The sequence below is a fragment of the Moschus berezovskii genome, chromosome 2 (assembly GCF_049115385.1).
Source record: "Moschus berezovskii isolate FMDL1 chromosome 2, NW_MosBer_1.0, whole genome shotgun sequence".
Lineage (NCBI taxonomy): Eukaryota > Metazoa > Chordata > Mammalia > Artiodactyla > Moschidae > Moschus > Moschus berezovskii.
The window spans coordinates 74,862,687-74,883,809 of record NC_142461.1 but is presented as its reverse complement, the minus strand read 5'-3'; the positions used below and the strand labels follow the sequence as shown (position 1 = coordinate 74,883,809).

The window sequence follows — 21,123 nt, the reverse complement described above, 5'->3', positions numbered from 1 at the left end:
GAATGCTTTCTGCCCATGGATAATCCAGTTTCCCTGTTAGGAAGCCCCATGACATGCATTTTCTCTGCTAACATTTGCAGCCTATAGAAATGTGCATGTGCTGTTTATTCTTATTAATGTGCAGTGATTCAAAAGCTTAAGCAGTGACATTCAGCTTCAGCTCAACCTTGCCGGAATCCATAGTGGTTTTTTCTTTTTAATGCTAGGAAAAATAATGTATTTTTTGCATTTTGTGATTAATTTATGGCCTTAACAGATTTATATTTTAAGTGATGAGTATCATACAAGGCGTCTCATGTGACAACCTCAGAGTAGGAGAAGGAAGGGCTGTGTCTGCTGGAATACACTACCCTGTGTGTTTTTAAAATTCCATTCTGCACAGTTAGAGCTGCTGCTGGAAAATGGTGTTGGCTCCCATGGGGGAATATTAGAATTTGACCATGTGTTCCCTGCAAAACTCAGTGTATATTCCTTGAAGCAATATCTATTGGAAACACTGTACCACATCTTGGCTTTTTTTTTTTTTTGCCACATATTTAGCAGCCAAGGATAATTTCAGGGTAGAAGCATTTACCAGTGAGCCAGAAATCTGATCAAGAGGAATTCTGATTCCTGAAAATAGCTACTCCTTCCTTTTTTTAAAAAAATGCTGAAACGAGAGTAACAGCCCTATTGACATCCCTGGAGGATAATTTGGTTGTGGTGGCTGGTGGTGGGCTCCAAATCTGACCCCGTAATTTACATATGTAAAGAAAGGGGAATGGCAGGAAGGGAGGTGATTTACAAACAGAATAATAGTCACTCTGACTGATAGAGCTGTTATGACTTTATAATGTGAGTGTTTGAATGAGGACCTGAATGTGGAGAAATATTGAGCAAGTCTTTCCTTTGGGAGAAGAATCCTACATTTGATGTGCTTAATCAGAAAAAGAAAAAAATTAAGAAATTTTGGTTTTGCATATTATGCCTGTTCAGTTGGGTTATCTTAAAAATTTTATTTCATTTCTTATAATAGGAAAAGACTGTTGCATAATGCATATGGAATTATAATATTGCTTTGTGAAAAGGATTCTGTTTCTCTTTAAAAATGATTTTACCCCCTTTTTATAGCAAGTAATTTAACTCTTGTAACTTCTTGCCTATAAAATGTTGGCATTGGGGTATACATGGCATCATGATTTTTGTTGCTTTCTGTGGTACATTTAATTTGTTCCCGAGTTGCTTTCAACTTGTTCTGGTACAGTTAAACTAAAAAATGTAAAAGTTAAACTACATATTTTCTCACTTTAACTAGAGTAACTTTAATGCGTGTGCACGTGTGTGTGTTTCATATTTTAGACCCTCGAGGTGGTCTGTGGCTGCCTTGTTAGGGTTGTTGGTTTTATTCTTTAGTTTCCTAAATCTATTTGTAATATGAAATATTAAAAACTTTTAAAACATCACTAGCATGTTGATAGACTTTTGCTCAATCGTTTTCACAGTTTTGAAGGGGAAGAAAGTCAATAGAGATTAAGCAATATAAGCTGACTTTTGAAGTTGTTTAAATTAGTATTTAAAGGAAAATGGTATGTTTCAGAAAGCACAGTAAATGTATTTTTGAAAAAGCCTCAGAAGGAGCCCTCAGTGTTCTCCAAGGAGGTGGCTGACAGAGAGATGGGATAAAATGGAATAGGCTGGCTTGGTGAATGGCTGTTGTATCCAATGAAATGGTCAGGTTGAACCAGTTAACATTTTAAAGAGAATTGCTATGGAATGCAGTGCTGTGAGATGGCAGAGAAGTGTTTGGAGTGTGTGCCCGTGTGTGCATGTGTGTGTGAGTGTGGTGTGTGTATTGCCAGGAGGTGATAGTCATGGTGAAGAGTAGAAGATGGTATTTATTGTCATGTCATCTTGCTACTACTGGATGGTAAACTCTTTGGGGCAGGATGAACATCCATTTTTACTTGGAAATCAGTACTCAAGATTGTTGAATGAATGAACTGAGAAACATTTTCTAAAAAGCAATTTTTTTTTTAAGTTTGGGGAAGCAAAAGATTTCTTAGAAATAAATTTCATCTAAAGATTTGTTTAGATACCAGATTTAGGTCTTATTTATTTTATAAACAATTGAAATCTATTGAAGACTATTGGATAATCCTATGGCCATTCTCTTACTAAGGGCCTGTCTTGGAGCTCTATGGCTGGTTCAGTTAGAAGCCCATCTTTAGCTCCTCACCTGCCATTTCCTCTTTAATTGTACATGCTGATTTTTAGCTGAGCATCCTCTGGAGAAATGCTATTGTCTCTTTTGTGTTTGGAAATGAGGCTGATGGATATATGTAAGTTTTGGGATACCTCTATTTTCAGGACTGGAAAGATTCATATTTTTGCATAGTGTGTACATTTGCAAATAAAGACTGTTATCCTTCACTTCCTACCAGCTTCCAAGTAATCAGGTATGCTTTATTTTCAAAAATTAGTAGTTTCTAAAAGACCTAATGATAAAAATAGCTTTGTTTAGTATTACTGAGTGATCAGTGATAAATCACTTACACATGTAAGTATGGATAACATACAGGATGTCTGACATACAATGGATGATGTACATGAATGTCTGGTATAGTCTGAAGAATTGGGTGAGTTTTCAAAGTTTGTGACTTGAAAGTATTTTGAGAGGAATATGTGCTTTGAAAGGGAAATGAACTATTTTTGGGAATCCTTGGTAATGTAGTGATTTTTGGACCTGCTCAAATGCTGATATAAAACCAGATGGTAATACATCTTGAATATTTCAGAGAGTTTTAGTTTGGCTTTAAAATTACTTCTGTTTATAATCGGTAGGCAGCATGGAAAATGGCAATCCTGTTATGAACAAACCTTAAAAAATCTGTTTTAATAATGAGGTTAGAAAGAGAACAGAAGTTCTGTTTCACAATTTAGGGTTTTGACATCATTGATGTCTTTGTTAGAATGATTTAGGAAAGTGCATTCTGACTCTGAGGTTTGAATGAGTGTGAGTTAATTTTTAGGCACTCAATACATGTTCTGTGGGAAGTGAAGATATATTTGAAACATTCTTAGGGGAAAACCTTTCCTAAGATACACAGTTCCACTTTGAAAAAAAATCTAAACCAAGATCTCAGAAAAAGTTCTCTCAAAAATTTTGTGAATCAGTAGATTTAAGAATTGGAAAATTTTCTGAAAGGAGTGATTTTTATACTTGGGGGTACACCCAGGGCAGATTCATGTCAATGTATGGCAAAACCAATACAATAATGTAAAGTAATTAGCCTCCAATTAAAATAAAGAAAAATAAAAAGAAATTAATAATGTATCTGATTGTTGTATAAACTCTTGACCCTTAAAAATGGTAGAATAAGTGTACTTATTCTTTTTATTTTTAGTTTGTGAGTCCAGGAGTTGAGCGGAGAAGGCAATGGCACCCCACTCTAGTACTCTTGCCTGGAAAATCCCATGGGTAGAGGAGCCTAGTAGGCTGCAGTCCATGGGGTCACTAAGAGTCGGACACGACTGAGCGACTTCACTTTCACTTTTCACTTTCATGCACTGGAGAAGGAAATGGCAACCCACTCCAGTGTTCTTGCCTGGAGAATCCCAGGGATGGGGGAGCCTGGTGGGCTGCTGTCTATGGGGTCTCACAGAGTCGGACATGACTGAAGCGATGCAGCAGCAGCCAAGAGTTGAGAGATAGATAAAATGAAATTATAGGTTCTTTTATAAACTCAGCAAAATATGTCTGGGTATTTATTATGGTATGTCTCAACTGACACATGTGTGAGGTGGGAAAGGCAAAAGACTCTCCAGTGGCCCTCTGGTACCCTGAGAGAGACATCTAAAGAGTTATAGTGGCCTAAAATGTGTGGCCTGACCTGGACTTTGTCCGCCCCCCCCCCCCCCCGCCCCCGCCAAGCTCAGACATACCAACTTCCCAGGACTGGAGCTGGCATCTTTCAGCAAAACTCATCTTCTGGTAGACCTTCATGTGGCTGAATCCTTAAGAGGGCCTCACCAGCCATAAGGACTCATTTCCCAGAGTAGTTTTATTCATTATTCAGTGTATTTTCTTCATCCCAGTTTTCCCCTTGTGTCCCACCTCCATTAGGTAGGTCATGATGCCTGTGAGACCCTCACTGCTCCTGCAGATGAACCTAAGACCCAGCCCCTGCACTGTTTCCCTAAACCAAAGACTTAGATAGGTGGCTTCCATTCTGCTCCTAGAATGATCCTTCCTGTCTTGGCTGTTCTTGCTTATTTTTCTTGATAAAAGAAGCACGTGCACATTATGAAAAGTTCATGAGGCCAGAAGTACACAGTGCCAATCTCTTTCCCATCCTCAACTTTCTCTCAGTTACCACTCACCAATGACAAGCCTTGTGGCCAGGGTCTTGCATTTCCTTCTAGACTTTCTCTGGGCATGGGAAGTGCAGGTGTGGTCCCCGTGTGTACAGTCCCCGATTGCTACTTAGCTTAGATATGGGGTCTTATTCTTGCTGATCTTTCAAGGAGCCCGGCCTCTTCCCAAGCTGCTGTTTCCCCAGGGTAGTGTGGTGGGGAGTTTTCCGGAACAACTTCCCAGCCACTGCCGGTCTGGGCTGCTGAGCTGAGCGGGGAGGATGTGGGCAGGAAGTTTGTGAGCCACATCCTGGGCGTGTTTAGGGGGATAACTTGCCCCCCGGGAGTGTGCGGGGCAAATGATAACCAGAGATGCTGATTCTGAGAGGTGGAAACCAGGACGGAGGGACAGCTGAAATGCGGTTTGAGCACCTCATGTTGACAACACGCCCTGCCTTTGGGTTCTTCCTTCCTGCTCTCGTGTCCTTGTGGGTCGTGTACTCAAAGGTTTATGCCTCATCTCTCCACCCCGAAGAATGCCGGCTGACATATGATGCTGGCTCAAGGATGCGTAGTATTTTAGTCCCGCCCCTTTGCTCACCTAGAGGCTCTTTCTGATCTTGCCCCTCCTCCCTGGCTGAACTTGGCTCCTCCCATCCGGTCCCCCCCAACACCCCCACCCCCCCCACCCCCCCACCCCCGCCCCCCCCGGCCAAGCTTGCCCCACATACATGCACCTGCTCTGCCCTTGGCGTCAGAGGCCCTGTGTTCCTCCCTCCCATGCTTTGTTTTCTAGCCAAATTTTACTTATCCCTCAAAATTGAGATGAAAGAACCCCTAGTCCAGGAAGCCTCCTTCTGACCCTCCATTTCCTGATGAAATGTGTTTTGGGAATATAGTCAATATTTTATAATAACTATAAATGGAGGAAGTATAATTCTTAAAAATTGTGAGTCACTATGTTGTATACCTGAAATGTACATAAGTAAGTAAACTATTGGAGAAGGAAATGGCAACCCACTCCAGTGTTCTTGCCTGGAGGATCTCAATAAGAAATTATTTGAAAAATGGAAAGAAAAATAAAAGCCCTTGGTTTCCAGAGCCTCGTGGGCACCGGGCAGTGTATCAGGAATGTGATACACGATACTTAAATCATTGTGTTGTCACTCAGTGAACCATCCTCAAAGGCAGGGCCCCGTCTTCTCCGGTCTGCCTTCTCAGCCCCTAACACAGTTGGCGCTCAGATACTGGTTCAGTTAGTTCAGTTCAGTCTCTCAGTCATGTCTGACTCTTTGCGACCCCATGGACTGCTGCTTGCCAGGCCTCCCTGTCCATCACCAACTCCCAGAGCTTGCTCAAACTCATGTCTATGCCATCCAGCCGTCTCGTCTTCTGTCATCCCCTTCTTCACCTGCCTTCAATCTTTCCCAGGATCAGGGTCTTTTCCAGTAAGTCAGTTCTTTGCATCAGGTGGCCAAATATTGGAGTTTCAGCTTCACCATCAGTCCTTCCAGTGGATATTCAGGATTAATTTGCTTTAGGATTTTGATCTCCTTGCAGTCCAAGGGACTCTCAAGAGTCTTCTCCAACACCACAGTTCAAAAGCTTCAATTCTTCGGTGCTCAGCTTTCTTTGTAGTCCAACACTCACATCCATACACGACTATTGGTAAAACCATGCTTTTGACAATACAGACCTTTGCTGGCAAAGTAATGTCTCTGTTTTTTAATATGCTGTCTAGGTTGGTCATAGCTTTTCTTCCAAGGAGCAAGTGTCTTTTAGTTTCATGGATGCAGTCCCCAAGAAAATAAAGTCTTACTGTTTCCATTGTTTCCCCATCTATTTGCCATGAAGTGATGGGACTGGATGCCATGATCTTTGTTTTTTGAATGTTGAGTTTTAAGCCAGCTTTTTCACTCTCCTCTTTCACTTTTATCAAGAGGCTCTTGAGTTCCTCTTCGCTTTCTGCTATCATAAGGGTGGTGTTATCTGCATATCTGAGTTTATTGATATTTCTCCCAGCAATCTTAATTCCAGCTTGTGCTTCATCCAGCCTGGTGTTTCGTATGATGTACTTTGCATATAAGTTAAATAAGCAGGGTGACGGCATACAGCCTTGATGTGCTCCTTTCCCAATTTGGAACCAGTCTGTTGTTCCATGTCCGGTTCTACCTGTTGCTTCTGATACTGATGTTTCAGATACTGGTTGGACTGGAGTAGTTTTTAACATCTCCCTGCTGAGGCCACTGTGGCTGCGGCAGGTTGAGAATGTATGTTTGCAGGTAAAAATCTCAGAAAAAGGAATGGCAGATTTTTCAAGTGAACGGAAACAAGTGGGAAAGCCAGTGGGGATGGGAGATGCAGAACCCTTGTCTCTCCCTCTCCCCACACCCCTCCCCTCCCCTCTCCCTCCTCTTGGGCCGACAGATCCAGGGTTCTATTGACCCAGACTCACTCATTGCTGTTAGGAGAGTGCATCTTCCCAGTCTCCAGGCTTACAATGAGCTGTTGTTTCCAGCCCACAGTGGAGGAGGGGTCTTAGCAGCTGCCTGCTTATTCTGCTTCCCTTCTCCCTGCATTCTGCACACAGCCTTTAATTAAAATGTGGCCAGGGTGTATTAGCACAGAGGTGTCCTTGTCATACAGCCCCGGCACTGACTCAGGGAAGCTGGTCAGTGAGGCCCCTGGACTCATCTTATTAGGCCGGGTGGGTCCTTGCCCCCTCCTTGCTTGTGTCTGGGCTCTGCTAACAAGCTTTCCAGAGTCCTGTGGGAAACTCCTGAGGGCTTTTCCTGTTGCCTCTCAGGCTCTTTCCAGGCATGGTTGTTAGCTGGTGGGACAAGAAGGGGTTTTCTGGTCTGCTTGTGCTTAGGGATTGTGATCTGGTCCTCTGGGGATTTCCCCTTGAAGGTGAAGTTTCCAGTAGAGTCCTCCTTGACAAGAGGTTATTTCCTGGTGCCCCGTCCTGAGGGTTGAAGATGAGGTTGAAGGGATGGAGAGGACCCTCCTTTTCCCAGTAAAGGAAGCTGTTTCTCACTTTCTGCTGTTTCGTCCTGCACGTCCTTCCAGGGTGTGGCTGTGTCCATCCAGTCCTTAGCGAGTGCCTGTTGCCTGTCTGGTGTTCTGGGTACCACAGAGGACACTAGGACCTGGGACAGCCTCTCATTCCCTTGAAAAGCTTGGGTCTAATGGGAAGGGGAGTTTGTGGATGTCGGAGCAAATGATAGGTTAGTGGGGTAAGACAGATAACCTGTCAGACACATAAGATGCTCAAGAAAAGATATCACTGATCTATTAGAGAAAGGACAGTCTGCAGCCTCCCTAATAATTAAAGGAAAATCAGAGCTATTAATGCAGAAGCTAAGGCTGTCCCGAGGCCGGAGTGCAGGAAGACTTAGGAGGGGCTTTGGAAACTAAGATTTTGGAATAAAGTAAATGCACTAGAGGATTTTACCTTCAGTGATGAGATGGACCAGAATAAACCCACCCATCAACCCAGGAAGACCACTCAACTCTGTGTGGGGGGAGACTTCTACTAGAATTTATAACCATGGGAATGACCTTGTCTTCATTTGTTTTTGGAATTTTCATTGGTTGCTTTCCTAAGAAATAGACTCTGACTCTGAGAGTCACTGCAGGAGTTTTATTAGGAATGGGGGCTGGGAGAGGCTCTCAGGAGTAATTTCTGAAAGGAAGCAAGGGAAGCAGGATTGGGCGGGGGGAGAAGTTGAATGACAGTGCTGTTATCTCAGAGACTTGTCCCATAGGGACTTGAAGCTGGGATGGCCATTCAGAATTGTCTTATTGAAGCAAGGTTGCTAGACCCGTCATTGGTATGGGCTGCCCCATGGAGATGTGTGACGTTGGGAGAGGCAGCTTCCTTCAGTAGAGGGTGGATTCAGGAGAGGGATGAGCTGTGAGCCATTGGCAGCCCTCATTTCTGGCAGCTGAAGGAATGAATGGGGAGTCCCTGGGGAGAATCTAGAGGGTACACCATGGTGTGCTATATAGGTGCTCCTCCTGCCCGGGTATCCTAGGAACCCTCAAGCTGAGATACTGACATGGATATGGTTCTATGTTGCAAATACCCCTGGAATGCCTGAAAGAAGCAAGTGTAGAACCTCCACTAAGTCCCAGTAGCCTCATATGGATGACATGCCTCCAATGCTGAGCTCATAATCCAACATTAGGAAGCTCCTGAGAAAGGATCTTAACTAGATGACTAAGTCATACAGTAGCATGATTAGAACTCGATGAGAAGAGACTCTGATAGAATCTGTAAAATGCATATATTTAATGAATAGACAATTAAAAAGGGAATCAAACATGTGAAGGACACTGAAAAGAGCAACTGGGAAAGAAACAAATAAATAAATATATATTTTTGTTGTCTTTATGGAAGCCATAACATGAAGGCAGTTTTGTTTTTTGCTGCACTGCGCAGCATGAAGGATCTTAGTTCCCTGACCAGGGATTGAACCTGTGCCCCTTGCACTGAGAGCACAGAGTCCTAACCACTGGACCACCAAGGAAGTCCCATGTGGATGTGGTCTTTAAAGTTAAGAACTGTAGCAGCAACGCCCCCGCCCCCCCAACTCTCTCTCCTGTTTCCTCCTCATCTCCATGCTGGCAATCACTTTGCCTTTCTAGTTGGTTCTTGCATTTTCTTACACCTTTAAAAATAACAGGCTTCTAATGCCAGTTCTTGAATTTTTGTTGTTAAGGTGTTACTTGTTGACTTCCCAGCAGGGAAGAAAATAATTTACTCTCTACTCTCCTCCTGGCCCGACACGGATATGCTGACTTCCTGAATTTCCATCCTTGCATAATAGTTATGGTTTTCATTATTATGACTACATAAATCTTGCTCACTGAGCTATATGGCAAAGAATGATTACCTCTTTCCTGCACCATTTTTTATTTTCTTTGGTTTTAGTATTTAATATGTAAGTTCTGCTTTGTTTATTCCTATGTTTACTTTTCTCTGCATCTCTTTATTTTTTAAAAATTATTTATTTATATTTGTTGCTGCTCTTGGGCTTTCTCTGGTTGTGGCAAGAGGGGCTACTCTAGTTGTGGTGCACGGGCTTCTCACTGCAGTGGCTTCTTTTGTTGCAGAATATGGGCTCTAGGACGTGAGGGTTTTCGTAGTTGCAGCACACGGGCTTTATTGCCCCATGGCATGTGGAATCTTCCCCAACCAGGGATTGAACCTGTGTCCCCTGGACTGGCAGGCAGATTTTCAACCACTGGACCACCAGGGAAGTCCCTCTGCATCTCTTTGTTATTAAATTCTAATTCAGCATTTTTATTTCAACCTCAGCTTCTTTGTAATATTTCCAGATGCATCATTAATTCTGTCAACATTTTAAGAAATCTCTTTCAGAGCTGTTTGACATTTGTTAATCTGTTTGGTTGCCCTTTCTATTTGATGGGCATCCTGCATCCTAGCATTGCCCTTCACCACGGATTTGGGCATCCCCTGTATTTCTCCTCTGTTGAGTCCCCTGTTTCCTGGATGCCATGTTTTTCCCTTTGGTTGACGCACTTATCTTCTCTTAGTTCCCCTAGGAAGGAGCACATGGGAAGGGAAGCTTTTTCAAGCCTAAAATGTCATTAATATATCCTGACACTTGACTGATGGCTTAATAGAAAATTCTCAGTACAAATAATGTTCCTTAAGAGTTTTGAAGCTCTTATTTCTAGGGTTACTATATAAGTCCTAAACCTTTCTAAATCATAATCCTTTGTATGAGACTTGCTGTGGTAGGGTCTTTTTCATGAATGTATGCCCCTCCTTTCTATTTTTTTCCCCCATTTATCTTTTTCTGTCTCTTTGCTCTACATTCTGAGAAATTTCCTCCACTTTGTACTCCTATGTTTCTATTGAGCTTTTCATTCTTACTGTCAAGTTTATTTTTAATTGCCTCAGTGTGCCTTTTAAAAAATCATCCAACTCTTGTGTTACTGATCTTTTTCATAGACCTTTTCTTATCATTTTTGGAAAATATTAATGACATTTAAAAAATCTTTTTCTGGTTCTTGTATTGTCTTTCTCTGAGGTGCTATTTTCCCCAATTTCCTTGGGTTTATTGTTTTTGTGAGGAATCTTGTGAGCGGTGATACTTGATAGTCTGCTCATATTAAGAGTGGGTGTTAAAAGTAGATGTGTACCCTATGTTCATAGCAGCACTATTTATGATAGCCATCCCTCCCCAAAAAACCAAAAAATACAATAGTCAAGACATGGAAACAACCTAAATGTCTATCAATAATGAATGTATAAAGAAGGTATGTGTATATGATACAGTGGAATACTACTCAGCCATGAAAAAGAATGAAATAATGCCATTGGCAGCACATGGGTGGACCTAGAGATTATCATTCTAAGTGAAGTCAGGCAAATATCATGTGCTATCACTTATATGTGGAATCTAAAATATGACACAAATGAACGTACATATGAGCCAGACTCACAAACATAGGGAACAGACTTGTGGTGGCCAATGGGAGAGGCGTAGGGGAGGGATGGATTGGGAATTGGGGACTAGCAGGTTGAAACTATTATTCAGAGAACAGTTAAACAACAAGGTCCTACTGTAAGGCACCTTTCAGTATCCTGCGATAAACCATAATGAAAAAATAAAAAGATTAAAAATAGTGGGTGTTTGAAAGCTGAGTGACTGAACTGAACTGAAAAGCTGACTGGAGCTGTGAATATGTGGGTGGACTTTGTGGTGGACTGTTTTGTTGGGTGGATCCCAGTTTAATGCTTCCTGGTCCTTCCTCCTGGGCTTCCCAGGTTGCCCAGAGAAGGTCTCTCTGATCTGCCTGGAGGGTAGACACTGCTTGAATTGTGTGTGCTGAGTTGAGGTGGAAGATTGAGATCTCATCATTCTATTTGAAATTCTTCACTTGGTCTGCTGGGTATGAGTTCAGTTTGGCTTTCCCACCTTTAGCTGAGTCTGGTGTTCCTCAAATAAGAAACTGTTGTACCTTCTTCAGAGAATAGCTCTCTAATGTCTGACAGGAGTTGGGGAGGGAACCTGGAAAGGGCTTTTAAAATAGACTTTGAACCATTCTGTTTTCAGTCTTCTCTTTGTTTGTTTACTGTGCTACCAATTCTTTTTTTCCTTCGGTGCCCTGAATGTAAATTGAGTTGCCTTTTTGCTTTCACACTGCTGTCTTAGGAGTTTGCTTTCTGGAGTCTGTTAAATCAATTACTAGTTGCCCATATGTTTTCTAGCATCTAAAATTTTTTTTGTTGCTTCTTCCATTTTCTTTTTCTGATGGGTTTGTCTTTTTTTTTTTTTTAAATCTTTCTATTCTTAGTTTAGAATGTTTTTAGGGGAAGCAAAGGGGCTTCGCTAGTGGCTCAGATGGTAAAGAATCTGCCTTTAGTGCAGGAGACCCAGGTTCAATCCCTGGGTCAGAAGATCCGCTGGAGAAGGAAATGGCAGCCCATCCCAGTACTCTTGCCTGGAAAATCCCATGGACGGAGGAGCCTGGTAGGCTAAGTCAATGGGGTTGCAAAGAGTTGGACATGACTGAGTGACTTCAGGGGAAACAAAAGTAACCGTGAGGAACCATCCTGCCATATTTCCCTGGAAGTGTCAAACACAGCAGTTAAGGTGAAAATATACTAAGTGAATTAGTAACCAATGAGAAATAGTGAACCAAAATATAGTCTAAGAAACTTACCCAGAACATAGCCCAAAGTGATGCTTCTCTTTCATGTTTTCTAAGAGATATGAAGTTAGGAAAATTTCTAATATAAATGAATAAGAATTCTAAAAGTAGAAAAAAGAGGAAATGGAGAATGGTCATTTAGAGGTGTCTGAGACTGTTTTGGAATTGGTAGAAATTGAAAAATTGATGTCTTTGAACTATATCATGCTGACCATTGTGTGAGTGACTTGATGTCAGAGATTTTAAAATAAGAAAGAAAGGTACACTAAGAACATGTCTCTTTCATTTAAAAAAGTGCTGGTCACAACCTATCAAATTGATTTTATGCGCCACCAGTGGGTTGTAACTTTCAGTTTAAAGAACACTGACCCAGTGGGTCAATATAGAACCATGCGTCCAACAAGTCTGTTTAACGTTGGGACATTTATAAACGTGGCCACTTCCATGGTTACAAAAGAAGTCTCATTCAGTTACCAAGAATTTGTATTTTACAGTGTTCTCTATTCACAGTGCAATGAACATTTGAAATAGTGTGCAGCTAAAATGCTTCTATATGTCACAACATATGTGGGAAATTAACACCTTTCTGAGTATCACAAGGGGGAGAGGTGCTAAATATTTAAAAATATTTAGAACTTAAAATGAGATAAGAATTGATGAGCAAAACTATCTAAAACAAGAGACTAAGAAACAGAAAAGCAGTAAATCCAAAAGAGGTGAAAGGAAGAAAACAGTACATTTAAGAGTACAAATTAATGAAAGAGGTAAAGATAAAATAGAATCAATAATACCAAAAGCTGTTTAAGACTAAAAAATTAGGTTCAGCTCTATTCAAACTGATCATAAAAGAAACGGAATGAATGAAAAGTGATTGCAAGTTAAATGAGGAGTAATATTTAGGAATAAAGAAAAACGTAGTCAATGAGACTATTTATAGTTTTATGCCCATAAATTTGAAAGCTTAGGTGAAATGCATAGTTTTCTAGAATCATAATCTGTTATGACTGACTCAAGGAAAAAAGTGACCAAAATGGCAACCCACTCCAGTGTTCTTGCCTGGAAAATCCCATGGATGGAGGAGCATGGTTACAGTCTACAGACTATGGTCCATGGGGTTGCAAAGAGTTGGACACGACTGAGCGACTTCATTTTCATGCTTGATTTAAGTTAAAGAAGTTAATCTAAGCCATTGGTTCTCATCCAGGTATGATTTTACACCTAACTCCATTTCCCCTCCTTTCCCAGAGGACATTTGGCAATGTCAGGAGACATGTTTGGTTGTCACAACTGGGGCTGGGAATGCTGCTGTCATCTGGTTGGCAGAGGCCAGGGATGCTGCTAAACATCCCACAATGCATGGGGCAGTCCCCCACAAAACAAAGAATTACCTGGCTCAAAATGTCAATAGTGCAAGGTTGGGAAACTCTGATCTAGGTCAACATGGTTTTATAGGTGGTTTTATGAGTATATAAAGATTAGATAATCCCATTATCATGTATTCTGTTTCACTGAAAAAGAAGGAAAACTTCCCATATAATTAAAAAAATTTATTATTAATCAATTAATTTTGGCCAGGCCATGTGACATGTGGGGTCTGTCTAACCAGGGATGGTACCTGAGCCCTCTGCACTGGAGTTTTAACCAATGGACTGCCAGTGAAGTCCTCAATGCTATTTTGAGAGTAGTACTACCTTGATACCAAAAACCAAAGACCTTAGAGAAGAATTTACAGATAAGCAAGCTGAATCTGTGTTTATATAACAAAACAGTAAATAACCATCTTTACCACATTGTGTTAATTTTGGAATGCAAGGATGGTGTAGTCAAAATAGTTATGTAATTTACCATGTTTGTAAATTAGGAGGAAAAGTCATAATGTCTTTCAGTAGATATACAAAAAGCATTTGATAGAATTCAAGGCAAGATAAAACTTTCAGCCAAGAAGGGAATTACCCTGATAAAGACTATCTAACTTAAAATGTTAACAATTGTAAGTGGTAAACATTAGAAGCAATCCTGTAAAATCTAGAATGAAGATAAGGATGTTGCTGTTATCACTCTTCTCCAACATTATTTTTGATGTTCCAGCCAGTGCAGTAAGGCAAAGAAAAGAAATAGAAGTACATACAGAGACTGGAGATGGGGAAAATAAGAAACCAGCTTTGCTCATGGATAGTACAGTCTACTCCACATAGAAAAGAAAAGAGAGTTGGCAGACACTATTAAAAGAAATGAGAAATGTCAGCAAGGTTGGTGTAGATGAATAGAAGTTTAACATACAGAAATCAAGTGTGTTCCTGTACAATAGCAACACAGAAGTTGTTGTTTAGTTGCTCAGTCACGTCCAACTCTTTGTGAACCCATGGACTGCAACACACCAGGCTTCCCTGTCCATCACCAACTCCCAGAGCTTGCTCAAACTCATGTCCATCGAGTCAGTGATGCCATCGAACCATCTCATCCTCTGTCATCCTCTTCTCCTGCCTTCAGTCTTTCCCAGCATCAGGGTCTTTTCCAATGAATTGGCTCTTTGCATCAGGTGGCCAAAATATGGAACTTCAGCATCAGTCCTTCCAATGAATAGTCAGGGTTGATTTCCTTTGGGATTGACTGGTTTGATCTCCATGCAGTCCAAGGGACTCTCAAGAGTCTTCTCTAGCACCACAGTTCAAAGGCATCAATTCTTCGGTGCTCAGTCTTTTTTATTATCCAGCTCTCACATCCCTACATGACTACTGGAAAAACCATAGCTTTGACTGTGTGGACCTTTGAGGCAAAGTAATGTCTCTGCTTTTTAATATGCTGTGTTCAGTTCTGTTGCTCAGTTGTGTCTGACTTTATGCAACCCCATGGACTGCAGCATGCCAGGCGCAGATGACATCACCCTTATGGCAGAAAGTGAAGAAGAACTAAAGAGCCTCTTGATGAAAGTGAAAGAGGAGAGTGAAAAGGTTGGTTTAAAGCTCAACATTCAAAAAACTAAGTTCATGGCATCCAGTCCCATCAGTTCAGTCCCATCGCTCAGTCGTGTCCGACTCTTTGCGACCCCATGAACCACAGCACACCAGGCCTCCCTGTCCATCACCAACTCCCAGAGTGTACCCAAACTCATGTCCATAGAGTCGGTGATGCCATCTAACCATCTCATTCTCTGTCGTCCCCTTCTCCTCCTACCTTCAATCTTTCCCAGCATCAGGGTCTTTTCAAATGAGTCAGCTCTTCACATCAGTTGGCCAAAATATTGGAGTTTCATCTTCAATATCAGTCCTTTCAATGAACACCCAGGACTGATTTCCTTTAGGATGGACTGGTTGGATCTCCTGGCACTTCATGGCAAATAGATGGGGAAACAATGGAAACAGTGACAGACTTTATTTTTTTGGGCTCCAAAGTCACTGTGGATGGTGACTGCAGCCATGAAATTAAAAAATGCTTGCTCCTTGGAAAAAAAGCTGTGACCAACTTAAACAGAATATTAGAAAGCAGAGACATTACTTTGCCAACAAAGGCCCGTCTTTTCAAAGCTATGTTTTTATCTAGTAGTCATGTAGGGTTGTGAGGGTTAGACTATAAAGAAAGCTGACCACCAAAGAATTGATGCTTTTGAATTGTGGTATTGGAGAAGACTCTTGAGAGTCCTTGGACTACAAGGAGATCCAGCCAGTCAATATGCTGTGTAGGTTTTTCATTGCTTTTCTTCCAAGGAGCAAGAATCTTTTAATTTCATGGCTGCAGTCACCATCCATAGTGATTTTGGAGCCCAGGAAACTAAAATCTGTCACTGTTTCCATTGTTTCCCCATCTATTTGCCATGAAGTGATGGGACTGGATGCCATGGTCTTCATTTTTTGAATGTTGTGTTTTAAGCCAGCTTTTTCACTCTCTTCTTTCACCTTCATCAAGAAGCTCTTTAATTCCTCTTTGCTTTCTGCCCAGGAGTAGAATTTTTAATTTTCATCACAATATCATGTCTTATACTAACAAGCCGAAAGAAATAAATCAAATATACATACAGTTCGTTAAGTTATAAAATATTAAAGTGCATTAAATAAAATCTGAATAAAGATACAAATCCTGTTTTCTTGATTGGGAAGATGATAAAGATATCAATTTTCCTTATATTAACCTGAATACATGCAATTTTGCTAAGAATTCCAATAATTTTTTTCTAGTAAAGCTGTAAAATTTATGTGGGGGAATAAAGGGCTAAGTATAGTTAAAGTGATTTTGAAGAACAAAGTACATGGACTTGTTAAACCTTTAAACAGTAGAGCAGTTGAGGACTTCTGTGGTGGTCTACTGGTTAAGACTCAGTGCTTCTACTTCAGGAGATGCAGGTTCAATCCTTGGTCAGGGAACTAAAGACACTGCATACTGATCCTGCATGCTGATCCACGCTGCATGGTATGGCCAAAAAATAACAATGACAAAAAAACTGGAGCAGTTGAGATTATGATATTTTTAGGAACAAATAGACCAAGGAAGTAAAGAGGGCAGTTCAGAATTAGTACCACACATATGGAAATTTGATATGTGAGAGAGGTAGCGTCACAGATTGGGGAGGGAAGTAACAGTACTGAAACAATTGGCTGTCTGTGCAGAAAAAATGAACATGAATTTCTACCTCCCACCACAGACAAATATAAATTCCAAGTGAGATAAGACATTAAACCTGAAAAGCAGGAATCTAAAACTTTTAAATGAAAGTATGACAATATGCATCTGACCTGGCAGTAAAGAAAGTTTTAAAATTTAAGACACAGAGCACAAACATCAGTTAACTACAACAATAAAAAATGAATAAATTTAACATTAGTAAAATAAACATTCATAAATTTGTCTACAAGCAGACTGAAATCTTTGTGCATAAGAAAGAACTATATAAAACGAAAGATGAGCCTACAACTGGGAGAAGATATTTACAAAGCATGCAACTTTTATATGTGTTCAAGGAGATACACAGACTGTTCACAGCACTTTTGTTTATAATGGCAAAAAACTCAGAGGGAAACAGATGGCCATTAACAGGAGAACTGATAACTCCGTGTCTTAATTCTGTGACTCTGTCTAAATAGCATCACTTTTCAGCTTTGTGAGATCCTGGGTGCCCTTTTGATAACTTTTATATATACATATTTTAAAATTATTTGTTTATTTATTTTTGGCTGTGCTGGGTCTTCAGTGCTGTGCAGGAACGTTCTCTAGTTGAGGAGAGCAGGGGCTACTTTCTAGTTGCGGTACATGGGCTTCTCGTTGCAGTGGTTTCTCTTGTTGCAGAGCATAGGCTGTAGGGCATGGGGGCTTCAGTAGTTGTGGCTCGTGAGCTTAGTTGCCCCAAGGCATGTGGGATCTTCCCAGACCAGGTTGAATCCATGTTCCCTGCATTGGCAGGCGGATTCTTAACCACTGGACTACCAAGGAAGTCCTATAACTTATATTTTATCATACCCATTCTACTATCTTAAAATAAACTCCCATCTATACATACAATTTATAGAAATAACATTATATCCTAAATGCAAAGTAATGGAAAAATAAAAGCAAGATAATTTTGAAGAAAATAGTGTATATGTGACTGTATAAATGCTTGGTATGATGATATTTTTAGATGCAGTTAAGCAGTTGTTTACACTTGTGTATAAGGAGGAAATTGGGATCTGAGAGAGAAGATTTCATTGTTTACATTTTGTACATGTCTACAAAATGTAGGGCATTTTGAAAGAAGGACTGAAGAGGTTGATGATGATGATGTGCACATGTAGAGTCATGACAAATGTGGCACCTATGAGGACAGATTGATGCAAGTGTTTTGTATTGTGTCTTGAAAACCTGGAATGAAGTTGCTATTAGTGACCTAATATTTTAAACTGGTTTATAAGTCTGTTAAAGTCTCACTAAAACCAATCATACTCTCCTTTTCATTTACATGGTATTTCCTGTAAAAAATCAGTGTATATATAAAGCTATGCAAAAGAAAACAAAGTTTCCTAGAGGTAAAATAGAATGGAGTTCTAGGCTCAGATACTTTTTCACCTAAATGAGTATCTTGTGGGTTTTCTGAAATCCTATGGGAAAAGAGAAAATTTTTCATTGCACAGGAGTCTCTTCAACATTTTAGAATATTAAGATCCCTCTCTCCCTCTCATTCACGAAATACTACCATCTCCCCAGGCCCACATTTAACAACCAGTGACAACCCAACACATTTCCAACATTACCCCTACTGTTCTATTGAAAACTGCTCAGCTAGAAATTCTAATGTGGATTCATTGGAAAACAGTGCTTAAGAATGGAAGACTCTACCAATGATATAATCTTCAGTTCAGTTCAGTCGCTCAGTCGTGTCCGACTCTCCGCTACCCCATGAATCACAGCACGCCAGGCCTCCCTGTCCATCACCGACTCCCGGAGTTCACTCAAACTCATGTCCACAGAGTCGGTGATGCCATCCAGCCATCTCATTCTCCGTTGTCCCCTTCTCTTCCCGCCCCCAACCTTTCCCAGCATCAGACTCTTTTCCAGTGAGTCAACTCATCGCATGAGGTGGCCAAAGTATTGCAGTTTCAGCTTTAGCATCAGTCTTAACTAATCCTAATGTATTGTTAACTGTTGCACTGTTTGTGGATACAAACAGTATCCATACAACATGGGAACGGTAAGGTAAACTCAGGATGGTGTCTTGCTTGGAGTGGGTGGACACAAGGGATCAATGAAGGATGTATAGAAGGCTTTATCCGTAACAGTAATGTTCACAATCCCCCCACCAAAACAAAAGTAACAAACGAAAACCAACCTCAAAAAATACCCTTTTGGTGTAAATGTAGTGAAGTGTTAAGATTTCTCAAAACTGATGGTATGTGTATAGATGTTCATTCTTTTATTGTTGGATCCTTGCAATATAATGTTAAGCGAGACAAAAAAGAGGATGACTTAAGATAAAGGTCAGATAAATGATTAAGGTTGTATCTGTACTTAATTTTTGCTTCCATCCCTCCCCACTTTTTTGCCGTTGTCTACTGATTCCTTACTATGAATTAGTAACCTTTTCTTTCTCCTCCACTGTTTTCCATAGCATCTAATTTGAAATGCAATGCCCTTTTCCTCACAGCATATACCCATAAGCAGTCAGTGAACATATTCTTTTCATATGCTCTCTCCCTGCTTCTTCTCTCTTTAAAATATTATGTAGTATTCACATTGTCAGATCAATGTGTAGGGAATTCCCTGGTAGCTCAGTCGGTAAAGAATTTGACTGCAGTGCAGGAGACCTGGGTTCGATCCCTGAGTTGGGAGGATCCCCTGGAGAAGGAAATGGCAACCCACTCCAGTATTCTTGCCTGGAGAAACCATGGACAGAGGAGCCTGACGGGCTACAGTTCATGGTGTCACAAGAGTCGGATATGACTTGGTGATTAAATTACCAACCACTATATTGTGTTTCTTATAGCCATCATTTAGTCTTAGTTTTACAGGTAGATACTATATTGTTGTATATTGTTGGGAGTCACTACCAGTCCTTTTACTGATGTTTCATTTCAGTTCTTTCTCTGCTAGATTCCTCAGGGAGAATTCATGGGAACATTTCTGGAACTCTTGCACATATATAATATTTTTTTACCTTTATACCTGAAGCTCATTTTGGCTAAATATAAAATCCTTGGTTCACTTTCCCCCCACCCCTGCCAAATATCTTAAATATGTTACATCATTGTCTGATGACATAAGGCATTCCTGTCAATGTTTAACGACATTTAACACTCTTTCTTAAGAGTGATTTGATCATTTTCTCAGATGCGTAAATAATAACTTTCAAAAAAATGACCAAGAGTCTTCCCAAACTATATCTCAGTGATTGCTTTCTGGATCAACCTTTCCCAGATAGACGGTGAAATGTCTTTCTATTTCAGAAACGTTTCTTAAAGTATCATTTTTAGTATTCTATTCTATTGCTTTGGTTTTATATCTTAGAAACTTCAGGGGTAGGTCTGTTGGATCTTCTTTACCTGTCATCTACATCTGTCGCTCAGTTGCTTGCTCAGTCATATCCTACTCTTGATGACTCCGTGGGCTGTAGCCTTCTAGGCTCCTGTGTCCATGGGATTTTTCCAGCAAGAATACTGGTGTGGGTTGCCATTTCCTTCTTCAGGGGATTTTCTGACCCAGGGATTGAACCTGCCTCTCCTGAATTTGCAGGCAGATTCCTTATCACTGAACTACCTGGGAAGCCCTCTATATCTTAATTTTCCTCAAATCATTTTATCTTTCAATTCTTTCTGAGTTTAAAGATTTTCTTCCTTTCCATTTTCTAGAAAATAGCATTACTGTTTATTGATTCTTGTCATTCTAGTGTTCTCATCATTGCGGAAATGAAAATTTTCTTTTGGTTTTAAGCCTTTACTGAGTTCTCTCATCTTTTTTCAGATATTTTGTTTCCCCAGTCACATGTTTCTGAAATTTTAAATTCTGGTATGTATATATTTCCATATGGGCTTCCCAGGTGGCACTAGTGGTAAAGAACCTATCTGCCAATGAGGGAGACATAAGAGAGACAGGTTCGATCCCTGGGTCAGGAAGATCCCATGGAGGGTATGGCAACCCATTCCAGTATTCTTGCCTGGAGAATCCTGTGGTCAGAGGAGCCTGGTGGGTGACAGTTCATAGGGTCACAAAGAGTTGGACACGACTAAAGTGACTTAGCATAGCATACACATTTTTCCGTACATGTGCCACTTTCTTTATTTCGGCGTACTCCTTTTTGAGATCCTGTGTTAGAGTTTGCATCACTTTGGTGAGTGTGTGCTTTGCATCACTTTTTTCTAGTGTGTGCTCACCACATATAAGGATATTTTCCTGCTTCTTATTCTTTTATTTACTTGAATAATATTTGAGTGCAGTCTTTTTCTGTGACTCATGTTTAAGTAAAACAAGACTTCCTATACTTCTATGAGGAAGGATAAGTCTGGAGAACTTCTCGAGCACGAGAGCTTCTATATCTTTTTTTTTCTATAAAGCAATTAAAAAAATATGGCCTCTTTCTCTGGATTTGCCTCTTTGGTTTTGCTCCTGTTCCTCATCTGTCATTATGATAGAGCTTTTCTTTGT

The 21,123-nt window shown here is 40.5% G+C and overlaps 1 protein-coding gene across 1 annotated transcript in view; it reads left to right on the top strand.

The window, feature by feature from the left end:
• TMEM163 (transmembrane protein 163) overlaps positions 1-21,123 on the top strand; it is a 281,351-nt gene that overhangs the window by 7,043 nt on the left and 253,185 nt on the right. The gene's annotated exons all lie outside the window — the stretch shown is intronic.